The sequence below is a fragment of the Dasypus novemcinctus genome, chromosome 2 (assembly GCF_030445035.2).
Source record: "Dasypus novemcinctus isolate mDasNov1 chromosome 2, mDasNov1.1.hap2, whole genome shotgun sequence".
Taxonomy (NCBI): Eukaryota; Metazoa; Chordata; class Mammalia; order Cingulata; family Dasypodidae; genus Dasypus; species Dasypus novemcinctus.
This window is the reverse complement of record NC_080674.1, coordinates 37,245,293-37,273,265: the sequence shown is the minus strand read 5'-3', so window position 1 is coordinate 37,273,265 and position 27,973 is coordinate 37,245,293. Positions and strand designations below refer to the sequence as shown.

At 41.6% G+C, this 27,973-nt stretch overlaps 1 long non-coding RNA gene across 1 annotated transcript in view; it reads right to left on the bottom strand.

The window, feature by feature from the left end:
* Positions 1 to 1,249: 1,249 nt before the first annotated feature.
* LOC131280488 (uncharacterized) overlaps positions 1,250 to 27,973 on the bottom strand; it is a 59,871-nt gene continuing 33,147 nt past the window's right edge. Inside the window, exons 4-7 of the long non-coding RNA XR_011645559.1 lie at positions 15,360 to 15,526; positions 14,567 to 14,767; positions 13,106 to 13,170; positions 1,250 to 1,827 (exon numbers count right to left, since the gene is read on the bottom strand). This is a non-coding gene — a long non-coding RNA (uncharacterized lncRNA). The remainder of the gene's footprint in view (positions 1,828 to 13,105; positions 13,171 to 14,566; positions 14,768 to 15,359; positions 15,527 to 27,973) is intronic.

Sequence of the window (27,973 nt, the reverse complement as noted above, 5' to 3'; positions counted from 1 at the left end):
CAGACACTATAGGCAGGGCAGGCAAGCTCAGGAATTCGTCACCCTGTCAGTGTGCATTACTTTGGAATTTATTTTTCACAGTGTACTAGAGACTCATTTATAGTTTCCTTGCACGTGCTCTTCTGCCCCTTTTATTTGGACCTGTAATTTGCGCTGTATTTGTTAAATATATGTCCCAGAGACGTAAATCTTTGGTCTGTTTATATGCCAGTTGAATCCTGAATCTCAGCAGAGTTGAAACACCTACTTTCCAGTTCATTGGACTCACCCAGGACAACTAACAAGGAGGTGATGATGGACAACACCCATCCCAAGGAACAGAGGGTGTCTGCAAATGCAAGCAAGATAGTTTATCCATCTGCCACATGGGATCTAAGTCCCCTCTCAATTAGAAACAGAGCAAGCATAACTATCCCCAAATCCTCAAGATTGGGGAATGGACAATGGACTTAAGTATTATTCTAGTAATGGAATAAATGTTATCGCTGATATAAAGTCAGTGGCCACCAGAAGTTCTGAGGGGACGGAGAGGGAAGAATAGGTGTTATAGGGGCATTTTTGGGACATTGGAATCGTCCTGCATGACATTACAATGACAGATACAGGCCATTACATGTTTTGTTATAACCTACAAAATTGTGCAGGATAGAGTGTAAACTATAATGTAACCAATAGTCCATGGTAAGTAGCAATGCTTCAATATGTGTTTATCAATTTTAACAAATGTACCATACTAATGAAAGACGTTGTTAATATGTAAAAGTGTGGGAGGGGGTGGAGGTGGGGCATATGGGAATCTTCTATATTTTTTATGTAACATTTATGTAATCTACAGCTTCTTTAGGAAAAAAAAGGAAAACAGGGAAGCTGAGCCTGCAGGTTGAGGACAATGATCCCAAGAACTCTGAGGAGCTGATGACAGCAAATTTCCTAGTTTCAGATGATGCCCATTTGATATAGAGGAGAGTAGTGAGATCATGGTTCAGAGATCTCCTCCCCGAGAACGGGGCGGGAGGGGCCTTGTGGGCCAGATTAACTCAACATGAAGCTCCAGTTATCGCACTTGGGGTGGTTCCTTCTGTGTGTCCAGCTTAGATAATGTGTGTGTGTTTTGGGGGAAGGGGTGGTGTTTGAAGGAAAACCTGTGACTTGTGACAACTTAAAAGAGTACAAATTTCTCAAAAGTAAAAAGGCAAAGAAATTTATCAACAGTAAGGAACTATGAATGATTAAGAAATGAAATTTCTTCTTTTTTTAAAGATTTATTTTACTTATTTCTCTGCCCCCCCCCCCATTGTCTGCTCTCTGTGTCCATTTGCTGTATGTTCTTCTGTGTCTGCTTGCATTCTTGTCAGACATCACTGGAAATCTGTGTCTCTTTTCATTGCATCATCTTGCTGCGTCAGCTCTCAGTGTGTGCGGCACCACTCCTGGGCAGGCTGCGCTTTTTTCACACGGGGCGGCTCTCCTTGCGGGGCGCACTCCTTGTGCATGGGACACCCCTACACAGGGGACACCCTTCTGTGGCATGGCACTCTTTGTGCACAGCAGCACTGCACGTGGGCCAGCTCACCACATGGGCCAGGAGACACTGGATATTGAACCCTGGACCTTCTATATGGTAGGTGGACGCTCTAGCAGTTGAGCCACATCTGCTTCCCGAAATTTCTTTTTTAAAAGACTTTCTATTAGAGGGAAAAAACGCATGTCCATTATAAAAGTGAAAAAATATGGTATAGAGAAACATAAAGATGAAAATATCATCCCAACTCTGGAACCCAGAAAGTCCACAGTTAACATTTTGGAATTTTTCTTTCAGTCTATTTTCTATTAAAAAGAAAAAGAAAAGTAAAGAAAAATCAACACATTATTGAGAGCACTTAAATTTCTGCTAAATTTATATAAACTATGTATGCATTACTTAATACCTATTTCCCAAGTCTTAAAGAACTCTGTAAAACATTTTTGTTGGCGGCCAAATTTTCATTGAATGAATATATCAAAGTTTTATTGTTTTTTCTTCTGCCTGCCCTTCTACATACTCTTTCCAGGTAGGTGAATTTGTTCCCACAAGAAGGTCTGAACTGCATCTCATGTAGGGACAGTCCTATTACACTAGTCCCTTATCTTGTTTGTGCTCATGGAAATAGGACAGTGCCACCTACTGGACTAGGTGTCTTCGGCTTATCTTTTATTTTCTGGTTCCTGAACTCGGGAATAACCTCATTGTTCAGATGTCAAACGGCATCACAGGAATCCCAACTGTTAACCTCTGAGAATCTGGAAGAATGAAATATCCAAACATCATCTGGATTAGGCATTTGATGGTCATTTCTCGAGGGACAGAAGACTTTTAACAAATTGTAGCAGCTTGATATGGTTATGAATTCCAAAAATAGATATTGGATTATGTTTGTAATCTGGTCTGTACCTGGGCATGATTAAGTTATGTTTAGGGCTTTGACTGGGCCACGTCATTAAGGCATTGAGTCCCCACCCCTTGGTGGGTGGGAACTCACAGATAAAAGGCATGGCAAAAGACAGAGTTGAGGGTTTTCTAAATATTGGAGTTTTGGTGTTGGAGTTGATGCTGAAGTGTTAAGCTGGAGCCCTGGGGAAAGAGACAGAATCGTTTGCCTGATAGTCTACAGGTGACCTTGTAGAGAGAGGCAAAGCCTAGGGAGCCTCATAGACTCCAGCTGACCTTATGGAGAAAACAGGGGAGCTGAGCCCAGAGGAACCCAGGAAGTCTGAACCCTCACAGACAGCAGCAGCCGTCTTGCTCCAACTCGTGAAAATAGACTTTGGTGAGGCAAGTAACTTATCCTTTATGGCCTGGTATCTGTAAGCTCCTACCCCAAATAAGTACCCTTTATAAAAACCAACCAATTTCTAGTATTTTGCATCAGCACCCCTTTGGCTGACGAATACATAAATCAAGCTTCTTTGGGAAGCAGATGTGCCTCAAGTGATTGAGCTCCTACCTACCATATGGGAGGTCTGGGTTCAGTTCCCAGTGCCTAAAGAAGACGAGTAAGACAGCAAGCTGACATGAAGGATTGGTGCTGTGAGCTGATGCAACAAGAGCCACATGGAGGAAAAACATAATGAGAGACACATCAAAGCAGGGAGCAGAGATGGCTCGAGCAATTAGGTGCTTCCCTCCCACATGGGAGGTCTCAGGTTTAGTTCTGGTGCCTCCTGAAAAAAGACGTCCATTGCACGACAAACAGATATAGCAAAGGCAAACAATGGGGGTGCGGGGTGAGGAAAATAAATAAAAATAAATATATTTTTTAAAAAGCTTCTTTGTCAATACATTATTCTTCAGCTGGTCAGACTTTGGGGGATTTTGAGGGGCCTGAGTTTTTCTGAATAGGACACCATATTTCTTAAAAATCTACAACTTCATTTAAAGCATCTTGAAGAAATACAAAATGGACCAAATACTAGTGGCTTCGCTTAACCCAAAAGCCTTCCTCCAAGAAGGAGATTTTGGATCTGGCAGGAACCTTGCTCAGCTTAACAGTTGCACCCTAAATTGAGCCAACAAATGAAAGGGGGGGGGCAGGTACAGATAGATCTCTTGTCTTTAGCAGTGGCCTATTAGCAGGTTGATGGGTTATTTAGTCTTCAGGTAAAGCCCAGCAACTGGTAACTAACAGAGTGGGAAACTCGGCCACTTAGAAAATAACTGGACTATATCCAATATAGTATAAATTATAACTGTTTTCAAAGCTATAAACTAAACAAACTTTCAAGTATTTTTACACTTTTCAAGTAAAAAGTGCTGTCAAAATGTATACTCAAATGTAGTAACACACTCAAATGCATGAATTTATGCTGCCTGGTTAGCTAGCATAAATTTTGATTTTGATGATAGATTGAAACATGCTCTGCCCCAGTTAATGAATACCCTAAGTCTGTAAGGGGGAAGAAAAGAGAACTGAATAAAGAAAAAGACCGTTAGTATTTGCAAATACTTAGTTGTATCAGTCAGGATTTTTGTGATACAGTACAACCAAAATAAGATATTCAAATAAGACTTGTTTCACTAGTTCATAATAATCCAATATGCATAATGATCCAATATGCGATACGCTAAAACAGATATTTATACTTGCTTTTTATATTAGAGTTTTGGGAAAAATAGGCTGTTGCTAATAAATAATTATAAACCCACTTAGTTCAACCCCATTTTGCAGATGAGGAAACTGAGTCCCAGAGCAGTGATGAACCCCCTCAACTTCACACAACAGATTAGTAGCAAAAGCCCAGAACTTGAACCTAAGTTTTAGTTCTTTTTTCCTTGCAAATTGTCCTTTTTATTTTCCTCCTAAATGTAATCTATTTTATATTTGTCCTCATGCTGGCAAATTAATTGTGTATCAACATTCAATCATATAACATGAATTGTCTTTTGTTTGAGAGCACAATGTTAGAGAACATTAAAATTAATGTTATTAGATGTTTTTTTGAATTAACCCATAGAGACTCAAAGGACAAGGACTGTAAACAAAGTCACAGTCTCCTTACATGCCTGGGAGAGAGGTTTATAGTTGCAGTAAAAGGACAGGTCCATTGTGTGGCCTTTGAGGTCCTGAGAGGAAACACCTGTGTGTGTGTGTGTGTGTGTGTGTTTTACCAGTCATTATGCTGAAAGCCCTTTTGCAATTTCTGAGTTGCACATGATGTTGCTTTGGTTTCTTGTCAGATTCTCTCTGGAAGCAATTTTTTAATAAAAATTATAGAAATTGTGGATTTACAGAGCAATCCTGAAAAAAATGTAAGATTATCATACATCACCCTATCATTAATACCTTGCATCGGTGTGGAACATTTGTTACAATTGATGATAGCAGAGTTTTATAATTGTACTGTTAACTATAGTCCATGGTTTAACTTAGGGTTCATTGTTTGTACTGTGCACTTCCATGGTTGTTTCTTAAAAAAATTTTTTTTCCATTACCATATGTTTTAGTTTCCTAAGCTGCTCAAAGAAATACCATGAAGTGGGTTGGGTTAGACAAGGGGAATTTGTTTGGTCACAGTTCTGAGGCTGGGAAAATGTTCAAAACAAGGCATCATCAAAGTGATACTTTTATCCTGAAGACCAGCTGCTGGTGATCCGAGCTCCTCGGTCACATGGCAAGGCACGTGGTGGCATCTGCTGTTTTCTCCCTTCTCTTCTCGGTTTTGTTACTTTCAGCTTCTTGCTTCTGCAGCTTTTTCTCATACCTGAATTCATTCCGTTTGTGGAGGATGCCAGGAATAGGATTAAAACCCACCTGGATTGGGGTGGGTCATACCTTAACTGTAGAAGCTTCATGAAAAGTTCCTATTTACAATGGGTTCATGCCCACAGGAAAGGAGCAAATTTGAGAATGTTTTTCTGGGATACATACAGCTTCAAACCACCACACCATACATACAACTTAACTTTTCTCCTTTTAACCACATTCAGATATGTATTTCAGTGCTCTGGCCACAACTTGAAGGACATTATAAGAAGAGGTACCTAATCCTCTCCTGGCAAAAATTTGCACCCTTCTCCTCTCTCTTGGATGCCATGGTGCCTGCTCTTTCCTTCCTGCAGAATCATCCATAGGCTACGACTATAGATGTGGAAACAGAGGGTGTGAGATGCTGGGTGGGTTTTTTTTCAGCTCACAGAGGTAATCAGTATGAAGACAGGGCTTAGGGCAGTGGTCTGGACTCCTTCAGGCAGTATCCATCTCGAAATGGGCCTCAAACAGATGATCAAATGTGACTTTTTTCAGAAGTGAAGTAAGTCGACTTTAGACAACCTACAAGGGTCCTCTTAGTTCCCAAATGGGCTAAACCTGAGTTTCGGTAGGAACCAACTACATGCTTGTAATTGAGAGGTGCCTGTAAGTTGGACTTTCCTTTGTGTTCTGCCACCATTGGTTTGATGGGTTATTGTTGTGGCTCGGCTACCCTGTGGACCCCCATCCTTTCCCCTTAATGACCTCTGGCCCTGCCCATATCACAGGATCCTAAACTTGAAAGGGGACAGTAGAAGTTGTTTTGGAAACTCTTTACCTTATAGAGGGTCAGTGACCATATTCAACCAGTTATTAGTAGAACTTCAGAATCAGAACTCATGTCTCCCCAATCCTGTATTTCTTCTTCACTTTCCATCTTAGTGTGACCAGGCCTAAGCCACAGTGAAACTCCTTGTTCTTATGGTTACACTCTTGTATCAGATTGTGCTCTCAATTTCTCTGACCTTTTTCCTTCCACTTCTGTGATGGTAAACAACTGTGAAGTTACGGAACACAGACCATGCAGAACATCCCCACTTCTGACACAATGGCAAGTTTGGGGACTTCTCCAAATGACCCTTAGATTGATAATTCACTAGAAGAGCTCACAGAACTCACTGAAAGCTGTTATATTCACGGTTATGATTTATTACACTGAGAGGGTACAGATGAAAGTCAGCCAAGGGAAGAGCACATAGTGCAGAGTCCAGAAAAGTTCCAAAGGTGGAACTTCTGGTGTCATCTCCCTGTAGGGTCATGGACAGTGTGACTTTCCTGGTAATGATATGTGGCAATACGCATGGAGCATTGCCAACCCAGGGAGCTCACCTGAACTTTGGTGTCCAGTGTCTTCATTTGTGCTTCATCAGTTAGGCACAGTTGGTTGTCTGTATGACTGATCTCAGTTTCCAGCCCCTCCTGAGATGAAGTTGATATAGCATGACCCAAGGTCCCCATCCTACATCATTACTGTGTTACTCTCTGGTTGGCCCAAGGCCCCCAGGCAAAGACCCTGTCACAGGCATGTCATTCTAAAGGTTTAGAGATCAACTGCCAGAAGCCAAGGACAAGGACCAGACTTCTCGCTGGGTAAGGTTAATTTCTTTACCACAAAACTCCCCACCAGGTTCAGTCCTTCCTTGGCTCTTACTTGACTGACTGCCCTGACCTCCCACCTCATCTTACAGTTGCCAGCCAGTCCTATTTGGGGGTCACTGACTGCAATCCTAAGTTGTGGTTATGAGGGGCATCTGTGCACAAGCAGAAAAAACCCACAGGCTCATTGCGGGGATGAAGAAAAGAAACCAATGTGCATTGGTGCCATCCTGCTACTTCCCTGCTCCTAGATTTGGTGTTCGAGTCTTTCATAACTTGGTCCCCATCTTTCTCCATTTACCTCACTAGATTCTCTTCTTCTTTGCTCCTCACTGAATGTTATTGGAAAAAGCCTTGCTCTTTTCCACCTTCAGTTCTTTGCTTCAATCTGTTCTTTAAACATGGAAGGATATTCTTCCACATATCTGAAAGCCAAATTTATTCTTTTACCTCTAGACTCACCTTCTCTTAGGGTTTAAGAAGAAAGCATTTATTATTTATCTGACTGACCCTAAAAGCCCACTCTGATGACTCATGCTTCCCTGTACTCTGATGAAATATCAGACATTTCCCATAATTTTTCTGGTTAATTTAAAATAACCCAAAGTCCAGCCTAGTCTAATAATCATATAACTCTTCTTCTAAAAGCATAATAATTAGCTCATCAATTTGAAGTGTCTCCCTTGCCCTACCTCATTTTGGCTGGGACACTTGGAATGGGGGAAGGGTGTGCCTGACTTTTCATTTTTATTAACGCTCATCCCCTTCCAGAGCTGTGTACATTGGCAGTAAGGAGATATAGTGGGACAAGAAAGATCTTTTGGGAATGGGCAGTTGAACGTGGCTTTGGTGCTCTTTGGGCATGGCAGATGTCCAATTTCTTACGATTCTTGCAGATTCCCCAGGGGGACCTTTGCCTGAAGACCCCTGAAGCAGCCATACCTTTCCTGGCTGGCTGCTTTGACATTCCTTCAGGCCCTGGGCTTTGGTTTTGGACCCAGTTGTTAGGGTCATGGTCCCTCTCCCAGGCACTCTTCTTGGAGGGGCTCTGTTTTGTGGGAAGGAAGGAGTTTCCAAGAAGTGCACACATTTTTTCTGTCATGGGTGGTGGTACAGCTTGCTCTCAACTCAACCATTTCTCTCTCTTTGGTGATTCCCAACCAGACCCCAATGATAGATGTCTCAGGTGGGTATAACAGAGGCCCTCTGTATTCTAAACCTCCAAGGACATGTGTGACGGACATACCCTCTTGTGGCCTTCCCTCTCAATTCTCCATGTAAATACTCAACCTAGACTCTTCAGCCTCACCTCTTTCATATCCTTAAGATGAGTGAAAAGGCCATGATGGCGACCTCCAGGGCAAGCCCAGGGTGAATGTTCTCAGCCTTGCTCTAGAAGGGGATGGGGAATACTTGGCACTTACTGGTTTGTTTTCACCTTTGGGGGCCTCTGATGAAACACCAAGATCACAGGACCCATTACATTTAACTTCCTATGTAGCATAAGCCTTCATCTTGGAACTGTGGAGCACACAGTGTGGCCCTTCTCATAATTATGGACCTGTGTTATCAGTCTTTTGAAAACATAAGCTCCTGTGGATCAGAGATTAGTCCTATAATCATAAGCATGGTTTATATTTATGTGTTTGTTCAACATATGGTAAATTTCAGTGGAAATTTGCTAAGGTGAGTTGAGGCAGTGTGTGAAAGGTTTCATTTTATCACTTTTGCAGAGGCCATGGGGTCAGTTACCTTTCAAAATGTGCAGTCTGTGGTATTGACACTTGTGATGATAAACTTCATGCGCAACTTGGCTAGGTTATGATTTTCAGTTGTTTGTTCAACTACATGTTAATGTGAGGGTATTTTGAGATGGGACTTGAATCTGTAATCAATTGATTTTCATCTACAATTAATAAAGGAGCATTATGGGGAGTCTTATCATCCAATCACTTGGAAGTCTTAATAGCCAGAACTGAGGACTTCAGTGGTTAGAAGAGGAATTTGGACTGAAATTCAATTCAGCATTTGTTCTTGCTGGAATTTCCAACCAGCCAGCTTCCCCTAGGAAATTCAGACTATGGACTTTCATAGAGTTTCTAGTTTGCACCTGCCCTATGGAGGTTGGACTTGCTAGCTCCCATTTTTGTATGATCCAATTCCAACCCCATCCCTCCAATTAACAGGCAAGAATTGTTATATAACTTTTGTGGAGTGGGCAATGAGGGCTTGTGCAATAAACATTGTGCTAATAGTCCAGGCTTATGTTCTAGTGTCCCCAAATATCCATTATCCATTTCTTTAGAAATATAACATCTAATTTTTAGCTGTCACACGGCACCCAAGAATAAAGATTTCATTTTCCAGCCTCCCTTGCTTATAGGACCCTGTGACTTAATTCTGCCCCGATTTGCAACTTCCTTCTTCTCACTAGCAGGAATGTGGGTATGATGGTCCGAACTCAAGGACACAGTTTGAGCTAAAAGGTGGACGATGTTGGCAGAGCATCAAAATAGAAGTTTCCTGGGTCCTTGTTAATTGATGAGGTTTCATGCCATTTCTAGACTGTTTCTTTCCAGGCTTAATTAATTTATATGAAAGGATACAGTGTATTAGTCGGTGAAAGGGGTGCTGATACAAGCACCAGATATCTGTTGGCATTCATAAAGGGTTTTTATTTGGGGTAGAAGCTTCCAGTCACAAGACCATAAAGAGTAAGTTACTTCCCTCACTAAGGTCTGTTGCCCTGTGTTGGAGCAAGATGGCTGCCGGTCTCTGCGAGGGTTCAGCCTTCCTCTTCCTCCTAAGGCTCCGTGGTCCCAGCTTCTTCCAATCTCAGGTGTAGGCTAGCATAAGACTTGTCTCTCTCCCCAGGGCTTCTTTCTTTCCAGACTTTCTCAGCTGTTCAGGGCTCTGGTCTCTTCAGCTACAAACTATCAGGCTTGGCTCTCTCCCTGGGGTTTTAGCATCCAAAACTGAACTCTGTTCTCTTTCTCTGTATATTTACTTCCCTGTCTTTGAGTATCTATTTATATAGCCCACAAAGAGGACCCAAATGGGGCATCAAGTTGTCCTAATGACAGGTCAAATAAAAGCCCTAATCTTGATTTAGTAAAGTAAAAGCCCTAATCTTGATTTAGTGAAGTAAAAGTGAAACCTCTGAATTTAATTAAATCTGATATATCCAGAGGAACAGACCACTTTACAAACATAATCCAATATCTATTTTTGGAATTCATAAACAATACTAAACTGCCACACTCAGAAAGCTAAATATAGAGTCACTGTCAGATCTAGCAATCCTCCTACTAGGAACATATTCAGAAGAACTGAAAGCAAGGACATGAACAGATATTTACACACCAATGTCTGTAGCAGCATTATTCACCATTGTTAAAAGATGGAAGCAATCTAAATGCCCATCACTGCTGAAGAGATAAATAAAATGTGGTATAAACCTACAATGGAATATTAGTCAGCTGTAAAAAGAAATGAACTGGGGAAGCACATGACAACGTGGATAAACCTTGAGGATATTATATTGAGTGAAATAAACCAGATACAAAAGGACAAATATTGCATGGTCTCACTAAATACGAACTAAATATGATGGGTAAACTTATGGAGTTGAACTATTGAAACAGGTTAGTAGGAGACAATGTGAGTTAAGAAGGAGGAGCAATATGTGGCAATGGATAGAGTTGATGGTAGTGTATTATAATGAGTATATAACTGTTGATTTATAAATGTGATTGTGATTGAAAGGGGTAGTCTAGGGAGGTTAATGTTAATTAAAAGACAACTAGAGGATAATCTAGGGATTGCATCACACAGTAATTTGAGTGGTAGATGAGCATTGTGGTTAATAATAGAAAAACAAGAATATTCTTCTACTATAAGATATAAAGAATATGGTCTTGTTTGTAGCCATTAGTTCCTTAGCACATATTAATTTTCTCAGTGATCTCACAGAAGTTCAAGGACCCTTCCCACGGTTCTGAGAAGGTGAGGGACAAGTAGGCTTTGATGGGGAGAAAAGTAGTGATATGGATGGGGGTAGAACAGCGAAGCAGCCCTAGCAAGTGGAGGAGACTCTGGAGGCTGATGCTTGTTCTGAGCAGCCTGAGAATCACACACATGAAAGGCAAGCTCTGAGTGATGATGAGGCTGTCACTGGTATTAGGGTAAAGAAAAGGGCACTATGGAGACAAACACTGTGACAAATGTCCCCAAACAAACTCCTGGTACATTCCCCTCTTCCCCCTTGAGTGCCAGTTCTGAATGAAACTGCCTTTAGTCTTTGAGCACTCAATGAAAACATTGTCTGTTGTCTTTAAAAGAACAAACAGAGGGCGCTGTTGACCAAGAAAACTACACTACGGTACTGCTAAAACTTCCTTTTCCAGTTGGGTCTTTCCTTCCCCACCCCAATCTATGGAGGCAATCCCAGACTCTTTCAGCTTCTGAACAGCTGTGGCTGAGATGTTTGTTTATAGTAAGTGTCTCTCCTGAACAGATGAGGTATGGATAGGGTAATTTAACTATTTAGTTGGGTCCAAAGACACACATTTTTGGCACCATTAGTTTGTGACACAGAGTGAGTGTGGTTCTCTTTTCTAGGAGGCCAAATATGCAAACACTTTCAAGGATGTACAGGGAATTAAAAGGATGTATGAGAAGTAAAACAGGGAAGGCTGCACATTCTAAGATAGGGTTCTCTTTCTCCCTCTCTCTTTGGCGCATGTGTTTACACATGTGCACACACACACAGTGGATTTTTAGGTTGGTTTAAATGGACGGGGACTTTGGTTTACCATGCATCACCAGACCCTGGCAAACACACTGACAAATGCCTACCACATAGTAGGTGCCTATAAACATCTTTGAATCATAACTGATATGTACAATATCAAAATATATTGAACAATGAGAGATCCAATCAAATGGCCATTTTGTTTACACAGCACTAAATAATGTTTAAGAATTTTAACTAATTAAAAAAAAAATTTGGCTACCTGAATTGTTTAAAGATCATATAAATATAGGAATTAAGTCAATAAATATATTGGCTAAACTGTCTGTTTTACCTCGGCTTTCCTGAAAACCTGCCCTTCTCCCTATACAACTTACTTCCTTATACACTCAGGACTCTTGGAGGTCGGTTTACGGGAGTCTTGTCTAGCTGAGCCCAAAGCCGCCTTTCTCCCAGGGCTGCAGGTGGGAACACCCTTGCAGGGTCCTGCCCACTGAGGTAGCTTGATCTGCTTCCTAGATTCCTCCTGGTGTCTCCCCTCCAGGGTGGATCCCAAAGAAGCAGCAGAGTGAACCACCCAATATCTACCCCCCACCTCCCCTGCCTGGAGACCCTCACTTCTTTTTGTTATATGGCTCGGAATTGCAGAGGTGACCACCAGTCACTTAGCGTGTCCAGATCTGGGTTTCCTCCCCGTGAAATGAGATGGTGCCCCAGGAACTCTGTGCTCCCTTTCAGCTCCAGCTCTCTGCCTCCTAGACTCATGCCTCCTGGGGAAAACCAAGAACTTTCAGCTACCCTGCTTAATGTGGGGCAATGGTTCTCAAAGTGTGGCCCTGACTAGCAGTCAAAATCACCTGGTATCACCCCAGCGTGGGACATGACTTCCGGGGATGAGCCTCCCTGGCACCAAGGGATTACTAACAAGTACCAGCTGATGATGTAACTAGAAAATGACCTTGAATAAAAGGGTCAACTCAGACCAACAGAATATCTCAGCCTACATATAATATCAGGAGTTAAAAATGCTTTTTGATCTGAATAAAAGGGGGAAATGGAAAGGACAAATGAGTTTATATGACTATGAGTCTCCAAAAAAGAGCTGGGAGGTTATCAGAGGGGTCGCCCTTATGCACACCTCAGCAGAGTCCCAGAGACAGATAAAGTAGATACAACCCCAGGTATTGGTTCTGCTGAGGGCTACAGAAACCCACAGGTTCTATAGTCATGGCAGATGGAGTTCAGTGCATGTCAGTTGGCCCTACCTTGGAGTTTGTCTTTCTGTGTGATGGACCTGGACTCAGATGTGATCTTTGTTCACAAGCCTCTCCTGTCATTTTACCAGACCTGTGGTTGGTGCTGGGGTTTAGTATATACCCAGGAGACCTGAATCGCTGGACTGTCCATGTGATAGCCAGGCCCTGAACCTCAACAGACTTGCCACTCGTACACTCTGATTTATTGGACTTACCCACTCAGCTAACATGGAAGTGATGAAGGTCAACCACCACACCAGGGAGCCAAGAGTGCCTACAACTGAAAGCAGGAGAATTACATCTATCATCCATGTGGAATCTAAGCCCCCTCTTGATATAGATGTGGAGTGGACACAACCATTTCAGGGTTCACAGGATGGAGGAATAGAGTATGGATTAGAGTGGACTTATTGATATTCTATTCATGAACTATTGTGATTAGTAATCAAAGAAAATGTAGCATTGATGTGGAGAAAGTGGCCATGATAGCTGCTGAGGGTAGGGAGTGGGAAGAAGAGATGTGATGTGGGGGCGTTTTCAGGACTTGGAGTTGTCCTGGGTGGTGCTGCAGGGACAGTTACTGGACATTGTATGTCCTCCCATGGCCCACTGGGTGGACTGGGGGAGAGTGTAAACTATAATGTGGACCATTGATCATGTGGTGCAGCAGTGTTCAGAGATGTATTCACCAAGTGTAATAAATGTCCCATGATGATGGAGGAGGTTGTTGTTATGGGAGGAGTGGGGTGAGGGGGATGGGGGGTATATGGGGACCTCATATTTTTTTAATGTAACATTAAAAATAAATAAATAAATAAAGACAAAAAAGAAAAAAACACCCTGGTTTGAGAAATGCAAATTCTTGGGCTCCACCCTAGGCCCACGCATCAGAGATTCTAGGGACAGGGTCCTTCATCTGCAATTTAGGAAGCTGGTAAGATGGCAGCACTGGTGTAGCACACATGGGCAGTTGTCTGGGGCCAATCAACAGAGGAGTCTGCGAAGCTTGGGTCACTGAGGCCCCGGGGAGTGAGGAGGGAGGGGCTAGAGGGTGGGAAACACTGGGGCTTTGGAAGGGGCAGCACAAGTGGTGAAGAGATGGGAGGCAGTGACCAAAACCGCAAGCTCTAGATCTCACAGCTTCAATGGCTCAATCACTGAGTATCTGTGTGACCTTGAGCAAGAGACTTAAACTCTCTGTGTCTCAGGTTCCTTATCCATATGGACTAATACGAGTAACGGAAACGAACACTGTCAGCACCTGCACCATCCCTGTGCCTTAATCACTTCAGTGCACTCCTACTGGTGTACAAAATCCTAGCTTTCTTGCCCCTTTGGGGAGTAAATCAGAGGGATGTGTTACACACTGGGTCTCCGTTTCCTCAGCAGGAATAAGCTCCTGTTGCCACAGTGGTAACGGGTTGGATAATGCACCATTTATCAGCTCCCTCCCTTCCCCCATCTCACTTCCCCAGGCCCCTGCGCATGCTTCCTAAGATAGCCGTCCAAATAAATACCTTGTGCTTGAATTTTCGTCGCAGGGTCTTCCCCTGGGAAAGCCAAACTAACCCCAGGATTTATTTCCTAGGGTTGATGTGAGTATCAATGGCTCTAATGCTGAGAGCTGAGCTTGGCATGTAAAAAATGCCCAGTAAATCAGTCACAATTTTTATTACCTGAGTGCTGAGTTTGGCGTCAGAAGCTGGACTCCAATCTTGCTTTGCCACATGCCAGCTATTGGGAACATGAATAAGGTAGTTAACCTCTCTTGCTGCACCTTAGTTTCACTCCTCACAGGCTTGTTTTGAGAATAAAATGCCCGCACTTTGTAAACTGTAAAAGGCCATACCAAAGTGAAAGATAAGAAGAACCAAAATCTGAAAAAACAAGAGCAGATAAACTCTGGTTATTTGAAATTTACCCTGAACTCAAGCGAGGGAGGTACCCTCTTTTCCTTGGGTCAGTGCCACGGACTTGGTCATCCACCCACAGAGGCAGAGCCACCTTAGATCTAGCTGGAACCGTCCCATGCCCACGCCCGAACCAGAGAGCTGTTGGCTGACCCAGGAGCGCTGGCTGGGAGGCTGGTGGGAGTGTTTCTAAGGCTTGTTAATGGCACAAAGCAGTCTTAAGCACCTCTGAAAACCAGGGCTTTTTAGCTAACTGATGCTGAACATTTGGGGACAGAGAGCTTAGAAGTTACTAGGCTTCTTGTTTTGAGCTATTTTAAAAAATGATGCCAAAGCGGGGGTACAAATGCAGTGCCATCATTTAAATATTTACTTTAAAAAATTAAATCCATATGACACAGAAAAGTGCTGGGCAACATAACTGTGCTATTTACATCATAATCAGCTACTCAAAAATCACTATTAATTCATCGTGCATAATAGGTGGAGTGGTCCCAAGCGAGATTAGGATAGAGTCTTCTCCCTTGAACCCCATGAGTTTACGTGGAGGAATACTTACGGAGACGATGTCAGAAGTCTAAATCCTAGGCCTTCATCTTCAACCCACATAGGGAAGGACATTTTAAAAGTGGAAGTGTAGGAAGGGTTTTTTGGTGACCATGTCCAATGTTGTGTAATGGGGAGAGACTTGGAACAGAGAATTTAATTGGAGACAGTGGCAGCCATCTGGAATGAAGACAAGAAAAATTGAAATAAAGCCACAAAAATGACAATGAAGGGGTGTAAAGGACTAACAGGTATATTTTGAAGGAGGTCTCATATTTTTGCTTCTTTGTTCACCTATCTGAAGAAGCAGAAACACAAGTAACATTAACAAGGACTTAATGTTGTTACATAAGTGAATAGCCTGTGTGATGGTTGAGCTAATGTGTCAACTCAGTCAGGTAATTGTACCCAATTGTTTGGTCAAGCAAGCCCTGGGTTAATGTAATACAAGGACATTTATGGACGTTAGTCACCAGTGACTTTACTGCATAGATAGCTGATTACAGCTACATGAATCTGGGAGATTGTCAAATGGGTGCTGCTTCATCCAATCAGTTGAATGCCTTAAAAGGGGAAGCGATTCCAGCATTCAGAGAGAATTTCCCAGCTCTTCTTTGGACAGCCAACATCTCCCAGAAACTCATCAAGGACCTTCATTGGACTTTCATCGGAGCCCCTGCTTTGCAGCCTGTCTGTGGAACCTGGACTTGTGCATCCCCATGGTCATGTGACAGCATCTTATAAAATCTCTTAGACTATTGACAGATACCTTGTGTTGATTCTGTTTCTCTATGGAACCCTGACTAATACAGCCTGTTTCCTAGGAAAGGTACATGGAAATATAGTGTTCAAGGTACATGATGCATGCAACTCAACTGTTCAGAAAAGAGATAGAAAAATAGATATACAGACACAGATAGATAGATAAAATGATATTGCAAAAGCAGCAAAATGTGAAAATCAGTGTATCTGAGTATATCGGGATGCATATGTTGGAGCTTCTCCGTATGGGTTTTTTTTTTTTAAAGATTTATTTATTTATTTAATTCCCCCCCCCCCCCCCCCCCCCGGTTGTCTGTTTTCGGTGTCTATTTGCTGCGTCTTGTTTCTTTGTCCGCTTCTGTTGTCGTCAGCGGGATGGGAAGTGTGAACAGCGCCATTCCTGGGCAGGCTGCACTTTCTTTTGCGCTGGGCGGCTCTCCTTATGGGGCGCACTCCTTGCTCGTGGGGCTCCCCTACGCGGGGGACACCCCTGCGTGGCAGGGGACACCCCTGCGTGTCAGGGCACTCCTTGCACGCATCAGCACTGCTCATGGGCCAGCTCCACACGGGTCAAGGAGGCCCGGGGTTTGAACCGTGGACCTCCCATGTGGTAGACGGACGCCCTAACCACTGGGCCAAGTCCGTTTCTCTCCGTATGGGTTTTGTATTATTTGTGGCCTTGGGTACTGAAAACAAAACATCTCTACTTCCCTGCTTGGCTCAGAGGAAATGAAGCCACCTGACTTCCCTGGTTCAAATGGATAACAGGTGGTGCATCTCACTTGTGTCTAAGAAGGAATGAAGTCTAGAGATTCTGTTTTCCAGACATAAGATGAGCTCTTTGGATTCTTGTGTGATCCTGGAGGAGGGAGGAGCACCTCAACCTAGGACTGAGGTTGCATTTCCCATCACCTTTAAAGGAGATCACCAACATATGGCTGAAGTTGCATCTCCCACCACCTTTAAATAAATAAAGAATCGATACTGAATTTCACCTGGTGCTGTGGGACTAAATTCGTATCTGAAATATTAACAAGACCCTACCACTTTGTAATAGTAACTTCATTTACTGAGAACTCTAGAACTGAACTAAGGGCTTTATAAGCTTTGCCTCATTCCCTATAGAAACTTGTGCAACTTGGAAAGTCCTTTTTAAGAAAAAGACCACATGGCTATAAATGCAGAATCACGCATGAGCGTGAATATTTATAATGAGAGGAGAAAGCACAACAAATTACTAAATTCTAAAAACCAGCTAATAGATTCCTGTGGCTGCTGAAACAAATCACCACAAACTTGGTGGCTTAAAACAGCAGATATTTGTTTTATTATCTTCTAGAGGCCAGAAGTCCAAAATCAGGGTGTTGGCAGGGTCATGGTCCCTCCCGGAGCTGGAAGTGGAATGGGGGTAGAATTCCTTCCTGGCTTCTTCCAGCTTCTGACGGCTGCCCCTTGCTTGTGGCCCCTTACTCGGCCTCAGTGCTCACAACCCTCAACACTGATAAACACCACAAACATCATACATGTCAGGAAAGTAACAATATATTTTTTTAATTAATTAGATGTCTGACATACCTCTGAAAAGTTTTTCCTATAATTTTTGACTGCATAGTTGGATATTCTTTGATTGTCTCTTCATAGCACCATAATTTTATAATTTCTTTTTCTATAGAGATAATAAAAAATGTTTCCTCTGCAGTGGGAAAATAGCTTGAATTTGAACATGGGGGCCTGGCTTGAAGTTAAAATGTTTCCCTAACACGAATAAGAAGTGTGACCTTAGGAACACTGGGCCTTGACTAGTTGGAACACTGTCTTGTCAGCACAAAAATTGTTTGCACGAGGAGGTGTTTGAACTTTGCATGGCCTGTTCCCTATTATTGTAAATGTTACAGCTCTAATAAGAAACAGCCTTGAAAGTAAAGATAGATAACTACTGCTTTGTAATTTCTAATAAATTCGATGTGGAAACTAGGGTCGAGGCTCTCAGTTCCAGAGGCTGTGAGTCCCTGATCCTATCTTTATTTACTCTCTTGTGTCTTTCTTTCTGTCCTTTTATTTCTTTTTTTTTTTTTAAGATTTATTTATTTCTCTCCCCTACCTCCCCCCTATCCTGGTTGTCTGTTCTCTGTGTCTATTTGCTGCATCTTCTTTTTTGTCCATTTCTCTTGTCAGCAGCACGTGAATCTGTGCTTTTTTTTGTTGCGTCATCTTGTTGTGTCAGCTCTCCGTGTGTATGGCACCATTCCTGGACAGGCTGCACTTTCTTTCGCGCTGGATGACTCTCGTTATGGGGTGCACTCCTTGCACGTGGGGCTCCCCTACGTGGGGGACACCCCTGCATGGCATGGCACTCCTTGCGCACATCAGCACTGTGCATGGGCCAGCTGCACACGGGTCAAGGAGGCCCTGGGTTTGAAACGTGGACCTCCCATATGGTAGACGGATGCCCTAACCACTGGGCCAAGTCCGCCACCATCCTTTTATTTCTTAAGTTCTGCATCGCCTTCCCTTCCAGCCAACCTATTACTGAGTTCGTCTCAGCACTCTACCATGATTGATTTAAATATATTATCATTGATAGATGGAATGCATAAAATACGTAATTCCACATATTCATTTACTGTACTACATTCATTCTTACAAACACAGGAATTCTATAGTTCTGTTTTATATGATTCCTGTCAAAAAAAGAGAAATGTAGGCATTTGTAATTGTAAATGATACATTATTGAGTATATTGAGTATATGCCAGAAGAGAGCCTCCATTTTAACTATGCATCAGAGTACTAAATCCTCCAACTGAAATTTTAGACATCGGATAACTGGGATAATATCCTATAGACTAGCTTCCAGCTCTGAACATTTCAAACCTGGTGTGGCAGTTTGGCATTGTTTATGGATTCCAAAAATAGATATTGGATTATGTTTGTAAACTGGTCTGTCCCTATTATATTAGATTATATTGGATTCAGAGGTTTCATTTTTACTTGATTAAATAATGATTAGGACTTTGACTAGGCCCCATCAGTAGGATGTTGCATCCCCACCCTCTTGGTGGGCAGGGACTTACAGAGAAACAGTACCACAGAGAAGGGAGGTTGGGGTTTTGAGCTGGAGCCTGGGAAGTAAGCACACAGAGAGGCAGAGTAGCTGAGCCTGGAGAGAATCAAGCCCTGAGGAAAGACACAGAGCTGGTCGCCTGATAGTCTATAGCTGGCCTTGTGGAAAGAGCAGGGCAGCTGAGTCCAGAAAGAAATAAGCCCTGGGAAGAGAGGAGCCTGGAAGCCTGAACTCTGGGCAGACATTGGCAGCCATCTTGCTTCAACATATGGCAACAGACTTTGGTGAGGGAAGTAATTTATGCTTTTTGGCCTGGTAACTGTAAGCTTCTACCCCAAATAAATACCCTTTTAAAAAGCCAACAGATCTCTGTTATTTTGCATCACACCCCTTTGGTTGACTAATATACCTGGTTTATTGTGTTGTTAAAATTTTCTGGAGGGATGGGTGTGTATAATAAAATTCAGAAAACCTAAGTGGAATCCTCCTAGAGTAGGACCAGAAAAGAAGGCTGCGATGTAGGAAAGTCTTAGGTGGACTAGCCCTGCCTCTCCATGAAGGACAAAGCAAGGACCCTTTATTCATTTTTTTTTAAAGATTTATTTTATTTATTTCTTTCCCCTTCCCTCACCCCCTGCCCCAGTTGACTGCTTTCTGTGTCCATTTGCTGCGTGTTCTTCTTTTTGTCCACTTCTGTTGTTGTCAGTGGCATGGGAATCTGTGTCTCTTTTTGTTGTGTCATCTTGCTGTGTCAGCTCTCTCTGTGTGCAGTGCCATTCCTGGAAGGGCTGCACTTTCTTTCGCACTGGGCGGCTCTCCTTATGGGGTGCACTCCTTGCGCGTGGGGCTCCCCTATGCAGAGGACACCCCTGCATGGCACGGCACTCCTTGCGTGCATCAGCACTGCGTATGGGCCAGTCTACATGGGTCAAGGAGGCCTGGGGCTTGAATCGCAGACCTCCCATGTGGTAGATGGACGCACAATCCACTGGGCCAAGTCCACTTCCCCCTTTATTCTTGAAGATGTCAAGGGGCATGCTCTTAATAATCTTCCTAACTTTTGCCACCCATTCCAAAGACTTACAATGCTTTCAGTCTAGAAACTCTTCTTCATATCCCTATCTTCCCTGCTTTACTTTAATCCTACTTTCTTGTGTTTACAGATTTTGGAACGGTGTTGCTAACCCTTAAATCCTTCCATCTGCCAAGATGAGACCAGGACAGGGAGAGACTGGTATCTGGGGCTGAGCTACTGGCAACCAGGGCTCCAGCTGCAGAATGACTTCATTTACATTGCTATTCAGTAGCAAACTGGCTCGGCTCAATGGAAAGTCTTTCATTTCTAACAAGCAAGCCAGTATGTGACTTTTTTCCCCCCTTACTCTGCAGGGTAAATTGAACCTTGCTGATGTCCCTATAATATCAGGAGAATAAGATTCACAGATGAGCTGCTGAGAGTGGCTTGGCTCAGCTACTGGGCTAGCTAGTTATCATGTGGCCTGTGGCAAGTCAGAGGGAGCAGCTGTGATTCACATTTGGAACTGATTTCATGGCTCTGGTCTGCATTCCAGAAAGCCCATTCCTATAGACCTTCCCTAATAAACTGCAATGAGTGCCTCCCTCATAAGTTGGAATGGAGGGACTTCAATAAGAGCTTGTCCTAGGAGAGTTGTGGGGAGCTCAGCACTCTTTGATCAAGGTACTAGCTGTCTGGAGGCGCTTGCTGGGGAAACAATATGTGGAAAGAACTGAGCTACATGCTGAGAGATGAAGACCTGACCTTTCAGGACCCAGCTGAGGCAACCAGACAAAGAGAAAAACTGATATACAAAAATTGGTCTCTGGTGACGCCATAGTCCTCACCCCAGTAAGTAGGGACAGACAGATGCTGGGGTTGTATACTTAGTGGTAGGCCCATTTTACAAAGCTACTGTCAAAAAAACTTTCAAGCCAACCAATCAGCTACTACTTCTTTGCACAGCTGTGTGGTCAGACCAAGCCCAGGCTTCAGAATCCATGTAGTCCACAAGTTTAGCCAGCATCAACGGGATACATTTTTCACCCTTTGTAACTGTTCCACAGTTCTTGGGTATTCCGTTCCCCTTCTTTTCAGTCTTTTATCTCTTTGCTTTTAAGTTTGGAAAATTTCTAATGACATACCCTGAAGCTTTTCCATTCTTTCCTTGGTTGGGTCTAGTCTACTGATGAGCCCATCCAAAGCATTCTTCATTTCTGTTTCAGTGATTTTGATTTTCAGCATGTCCTTTTGATACTTTCTTAGAGTTTCCATTTCTGTATATCTTACCCATCTGCTCTTGCATGTTGTCCACTTTTTCCAATAGAATCTTTAGCATATTATTCATAGTTATTTTAAATTCCTGGGCTGATAATTCCAAAATCTTTGCCATATCGGAGTGTGGTTCTATTGCTTGTTCTGCCCCACCACATTGTGCATTTTGCCTTTCAGCCTACACTGTGTTTTTCGTTGAAAGATGGGTATAATGTACTGGGAAAAAGGAGTGGAGTAAATAGGCCTTTAGTGTGAGGTTTTACGTTTCCCTGGCTAGGAGTTAGGCTGTGCTTATTGTTTGCTGTTGCTCTAAGTGTCAGAGGCTAAAATTTCCTCTGGTGACCTTGTTTTTGACCCTCCTGTTTTCTTTGGGTTTTCCCAGATACTTATTCTTAAGTATGATGTCTGCTTTGCAATTCTTTCAGCAGTAACCCCTGTTATTATACAGGAGCTCCACTTGTGTGGTGATAAGAGGTTGGGGGAGAGCAAAGTGTTCTATAATCCTATGATTAGGTCTCAGTCTTTTAGGGAACCGCTGTCCCTTGGCTATGACCTTCACAAGTGCTTCTTAGCATTCTTTTTTTCTCCTCAGGGAAACACAAAAGCTAGACAGGGATGAAGTTGGGCATTTCCCTTCTTGGTATTGGTTAGGCGATGGTCAAATTGGCAGTGCACTAATTGTGGTTTAAGTGTTTCTACCAATACTGGCTCCAGCAGGGATCTTCTGTTCCAGGTAGCTCTGATTCTCTGTATGTGCCTCTTTCCAGTTTTTTGGGACAGTGGCTTGCCCTGTGACCTCAGTTATCTGATAGATCTAAGAAGAGTTATTGGGTTTTTTGGTTTGTTCAGGTTTTTTTTTTTTTTCTCATTGTTAGGGCAGTAATGACAACTTCCAACCTTTTTTCCTATCAAAGGGAAAAGTAGAAGTCAGATCAAGAGCATATGTTTCAGGATGTTGATTCCTACATTAGTTTGCTAGTCTGCTATGACAAATACCCCATAATGGGCTGGCTTAAACAACGAGAATTTATTGGCTCACGGTTTTGAAGCTAGAAGAGGTGAAAAATCAAAATATTAGCAAGGGTAGCTCTCTCCTGGAGTCGTTAGAGTTCTTGGGCTGGTTGTCAGCAATCCTTGGGGTTTCTTGGCTTATATTTCTGCCTGTCACATGGCAATCACTCTCTTCTTGTGTCTACTCTTCCAATTTCTACTGACTTCCAGCTTTGTCCTGTTATGGCCGTCTCCAGTTTATTCTCTCTGTAAGGCCTCCAGTAATATGGATTAAACCCATATTGGGTTGGGCCACAACTTAACTAAAAATATCATCTTAAAGAGGTCTTATTTACAGTTTGCACACACCATGACTTGGATTAAGATGAAGAACATGGCCAGTCAAGTAACATGACTCCAGGGAGCTGAGCTACCACAGAATCTTTGAATGACTAGCAAAAACTGGCAGAGCTATCTTATTCAAAACTCTGGAAGACAGTTAACAGGTTGCAGTAAATGGTTGAGGGCTGAATCAAGAAAATGCAGATTTAAAAACTGTAGAAATTCATGGCACCCTTGTTGGCCTTCCTATCCCCTTTCTCACCCCACTGCTTGGCACGGTATGGAGCCAGTCTTTGTTCCCTTGTGAGTCCCTGTTCCAGAAGGACCATTGTAATTCCTATGCACATACGGGGATGCCTGTATTAGCGCCGATCTATCAAGTGGCAGCCTAAAACACTGAACCAGAACACTTGTCACTGTTTGCCCTTCCAGAACTTGCCCTGCATGCTGAAGCAGCTTGAGGAGTGAAAAATCTGTGTAAGAAACGATTAAGTCAAAGCCAGCTGAGGCAAGCATTATTGGCTTTAAGACATACAATAGAGCATCCTTGGGAAGGGGAGAATTTTTAAAAAGGGATAGAGGGGACATACATATTCCTGTAAACAGAAGAATTAATAAGGCCACAAGTGGGCGGAAAGTCAGGACAAGAGGCAGACTCAGAAAATACAGTGAGTCTCTTAAATCCAAAGACAAAAGTAGGTTGAAAATGGAAAGATGGAAAATAATGTACCACACAAATAGTAACTAAAAGAGAGCTGGGGTAGCTATGCTAAAAGGAGATAACATAGTCTTTAAAAAAACTGTTACAAGGGACAAAGATGGCCACTATATACTGATAAAGGGGTCAATTCAACAAGATGACATAATAATTATAAATCTATATGCATTTACTGGAAAAGCCCTAAAATATATGAAGGAAATATTGATAGATTTGAAGGGAGAAATAGACGGTTCTACATGAATAGTAAGGGACTTCAATACACTACTCAAAATAATGGATAGAATATCTAAACAGATGATAATAAGGAAATAGAAGACTTGAACCATGCTCTAAACCAATTAGATTTAGCAGGCATCTATGAACACTTCATCGAAGAGCAGTGGAACTAAAACTTCTCTATGCACATGGCTTATTCTCCAAGATAGACCATATGTTAGGTCACAAAAAAGTTTCAATAAATTTTAAAATGTTGAAAATATACAATATATCTTCTCTGATTACAAAGGGAGAACTGAAAATTTTACAAATAAGTGGAAATTAAATAACACTCTCTTAAGCAACCAATGGGTCAAAGAAGAAAATACAAGAGAAATGAGGAAATATCTTGAGGTGAATGAGAATGAAAACACAACAAATCAAAACTTGTAGGACACAGCAAAGGCATGCTGAGAGGGAAATTTATACCTTTAAATCCTTATATTAAAAAAAGTATGTAGATCTCAAATCAGAGACATGAACTTACAACTGGAGGATCTAGAAAAAAGATAAGTAAACTAAATTCAAAAAAGGAGAAGGAAGGAAATAACAAGATTAGTGCAGATATAAATGGAACAGAGAATAAAGAAACAATAGAGAGAAGCAACAAAGCCAAAAGTTGATCCTTTGAAAAAAATCAATAAAATTGACAAAACTTTAGTTTGACTGACAAATTAAAAAGGAGAGAGGATGCAAAAAACTAAAATCAGAAATGAAAGGGGGGATATTACTATTGATCACATAAAAAGGAAAAGGGTTATAAGAAGATACTATGAATAACTAACTGTATGTCAACAAATTAGATAACCTACATGAAATAGACAAATTCCTAGAAACACAGAAACTGCCTACCTTGATTCTTCTAAAGAGGAAATCAAGAAAAATTCCATTTGCAGTAACAACTAAAAGAACCAAATATCTAGGAATAAATTTAACCAAGAATGTAAAGGACTTGTACACAGAAAACTGTTACTTAAAAGAAATAAAAAAAGAGTTAAATAAAAGCAGGCCATTCCATTTTCATAGATTGGAAAACTAAATATTGTTAAGATGTCAAGTCTACTATATGCAATTTAGAGATTGAACACAGTCACAATCAAAATCCTAACAGCCTTCTTTGCAGAAATGGAAAGGCCAAATATCAAATTTATATGGAAGAGTAAGGGACTTCAAATAGTCAAAGTCACCTTGAAAAAAAAAAGAACAAAGTTGGAAGACACACTCTTAAACTTAAAACTTATTACAAAACCTTGTAATAAAAACAGCATGGTTCAAGTATTGACATATAAACCAATGGAACTGAATGGTGAATTCAGAAATCAACCCTCATGTTTTTGGCCAGCTGATATTTAACAAGGGTGACAAGTCCACTCAATTGATAAAGAAGAGTCTCTTTAATAAATGGTGCTGAGAAAACTGGGTGTTCATATGCAAAGGATTAAAGGTAGACCCTTACCACACACCATATAGAAAATCAACCCAAAATGGATTGAAGACCTAAATATAAGAACTAGAACTATAAAATTACTAGAAGAAAACATAGGGAAGAATCTTCAGGACCTTGTATTAAGACTTTACACCCAAACCACAAGTAACAGAAGAAAAAATAGAAAAATGGGACCTCATCAAAATTATAAACTTCAGTGCATCAAAGGAATTTATCATGAAAATAAAAAGACAACCTACTTAATGAGAGAAAATATCTGGAAACCACATATCCAATAAGGGTTTAATATCCAGATTATATTAGATTGGTGCAAATATAATTGTGGTTTTGCATTATTGAAATTTGCCATTTGATATTGGCATATATTCTTAAATAACTGTGGTTATGTTATACATCATTTTAATGTGCATTTCTCACTTTATGTTTTTTTGCTAATGACTTATTACCTGCTTTTATTTTATATCTATTTTAGACTGTGGAAATGATATTAGACAAAAAGCAAATTTGAGCGATTTTCTGAGTTCAAAATGGGTCGTAAAGCAGCAGAGACAACTTGCAACATCAACAATGCATTTGAAGAACTGCTAACAAATGAACAATGCAATGGTGGTTCAAGAAGTTTTGCAAAGGAGACAAGAACCTTAAAGATGAGGAGCATAGTGGTCGGCCATCGTAAGTTGACAATGACCAATTGAGAGCAATCATCGAAGCTGATCCACTTAAACTACATGAGAAGTTGCCAAAGAACTCGATGTCAAATATTGTATAGTTGTTCAGCATTTGAAGCAAATTGGAAAGCTGAAAAGGCTTGATAAATGGGTGCTTTATGAGCTGACAGAAAATTTTAAAAATCATTTTGAAGTCTTTTCTTATTCTATGCAACAACAATAATAACAATGAACCATTTCTCGATCAGATTGTGATGTGCAACAAAAAGTGTATTTTATACAACCAGCAATGACCACCTCAGTGATTGGACAGAGAAAAAACTCCAAAGCCCTTCCCAAAGCAAAACTTGGGAAGCAGATGTGGCTCAAGTGATAAGGCCTCTGCCTACCATCTGGGTTCAATCCCTGAGGCCCCCTGGTGAAAAAGAAGAAGAGAAAGCATGTCCACATGGCAAGCCAAGTGCCCATGTGGTGAGCCGAGTGCCCACATGAGTGCCCACACAGCAAGCCAGTGCCCATGTGAGTGCCTGTGTGGTGAGCCGGGTGCCCATGAGAGTGCCATCCTGGTGAGCCGTGCAGCAAGCCAGCGCCCACACAGTGAGCCGAGTACTCATTCAGCAAGCCTCGTACCCACGTGGTGAGCCAGTGCCTGTGCATGTGAATCACGCAGCAATATGAGGATGTAACAAAAGAGAGGCGAAGGGGACAGTCAAAAGGAAGCACAGCAGAGACCAGGAACTAGGGTGGCACCATTGGAGATCCCCAGGGTCGAATCCTGTGAATCCTAGAGGAGAAAGATGAGAAGAAAAGACAAAAAGAGAAACAGATACAGAAGATCACCAAGTGAATGGACATAGACAGCAAAAACAGCAGGGTAGGGAAGAAAAAAAAAGCCAAAAAGTTGCCCTCCAAAAAGTTTATAGTCAATGTTTGACAGTCTGCTGACAGTCTGATCCACTACAGCTTTCTGAATCCCAGCGAAACCATGACATCTGACAAGTATGCTCAGCAAATCAATGGCAAACTGATGGTATGCACCGAAAATTGCAGTGCCTACAGCCAGCATCGGTCAACAGAATGCACCCAATTCTTCTCCACAACAACATCTGACTGTACGTTGCACAACCAACACTTCAAAAGTTGAACAAATTGGACTATGAAATTTTGGCTCATCTTCCATATCCACCTGACCTCTCACCAAACAACTACTTCAAATATCTCTACAACTTTTTGCAGGGAAAACACTTCCACAACCAGCAGGGTGCAGAAAATGCTTTCCAAGAGTTCATCAAATCCCAAAGCATGGATTTTTATGCTACAGGAATAAGCAAACTTATTTCTTGTTGGCAAAAATGTGTTGACTGTAATGATCTCTATTTTGATAAATAAAGATGTGTTTGAGCCTAGTTATGATGATTTAAAATTCATGGTCCGAAACTGAAATTCCTTTTGCACTAATCTAATAAAAGGAAATCTCACAATTCAACAACAAAAAAGACAAACAACCCAATTAAAAAATGGACACAACATTTGAATAGACATTTCTCCAAAGAAGACATATAAATGACCAAAAAGCAAACAAAAAGACACTCACCATAATCATCTATTAGGGAAATGCAAATTAAAAAAACTAGATACCATTTCACATTCACTAAAAGAGCTATGAAAAATGGAAGTTTACAGGTGTTGGAGAGGATATGGAAAAATAGAAACATTCTTTGTTGGTAGGAATGTAAAATGGTACAGCTGCTGTGGAGGACAATTTGGCAGTTCCTCAAAAAATTAATTACAGAGTTACCATATAATCTGGCAATCCGACTTCTATGTATATACCCGAAAGAATTGAAAGCAGGGATTTAAGCAGGTATTTGCACACATTCATAGCAACATTATTCACAATTGCCAAAAGATGGAAGCAACCCAAGTGTTCATTAACCAATGAATGGATAAATAATATGTGGTATATACATATAATGGAATATTATTCAACCATTAGAAGGAATGACATTCTGATTCATGTGAGAACATGGTTGAACCTTGAAGCTATCATGTTTAATGAAATAAAGCAGACATAAGGTACAAATATTGT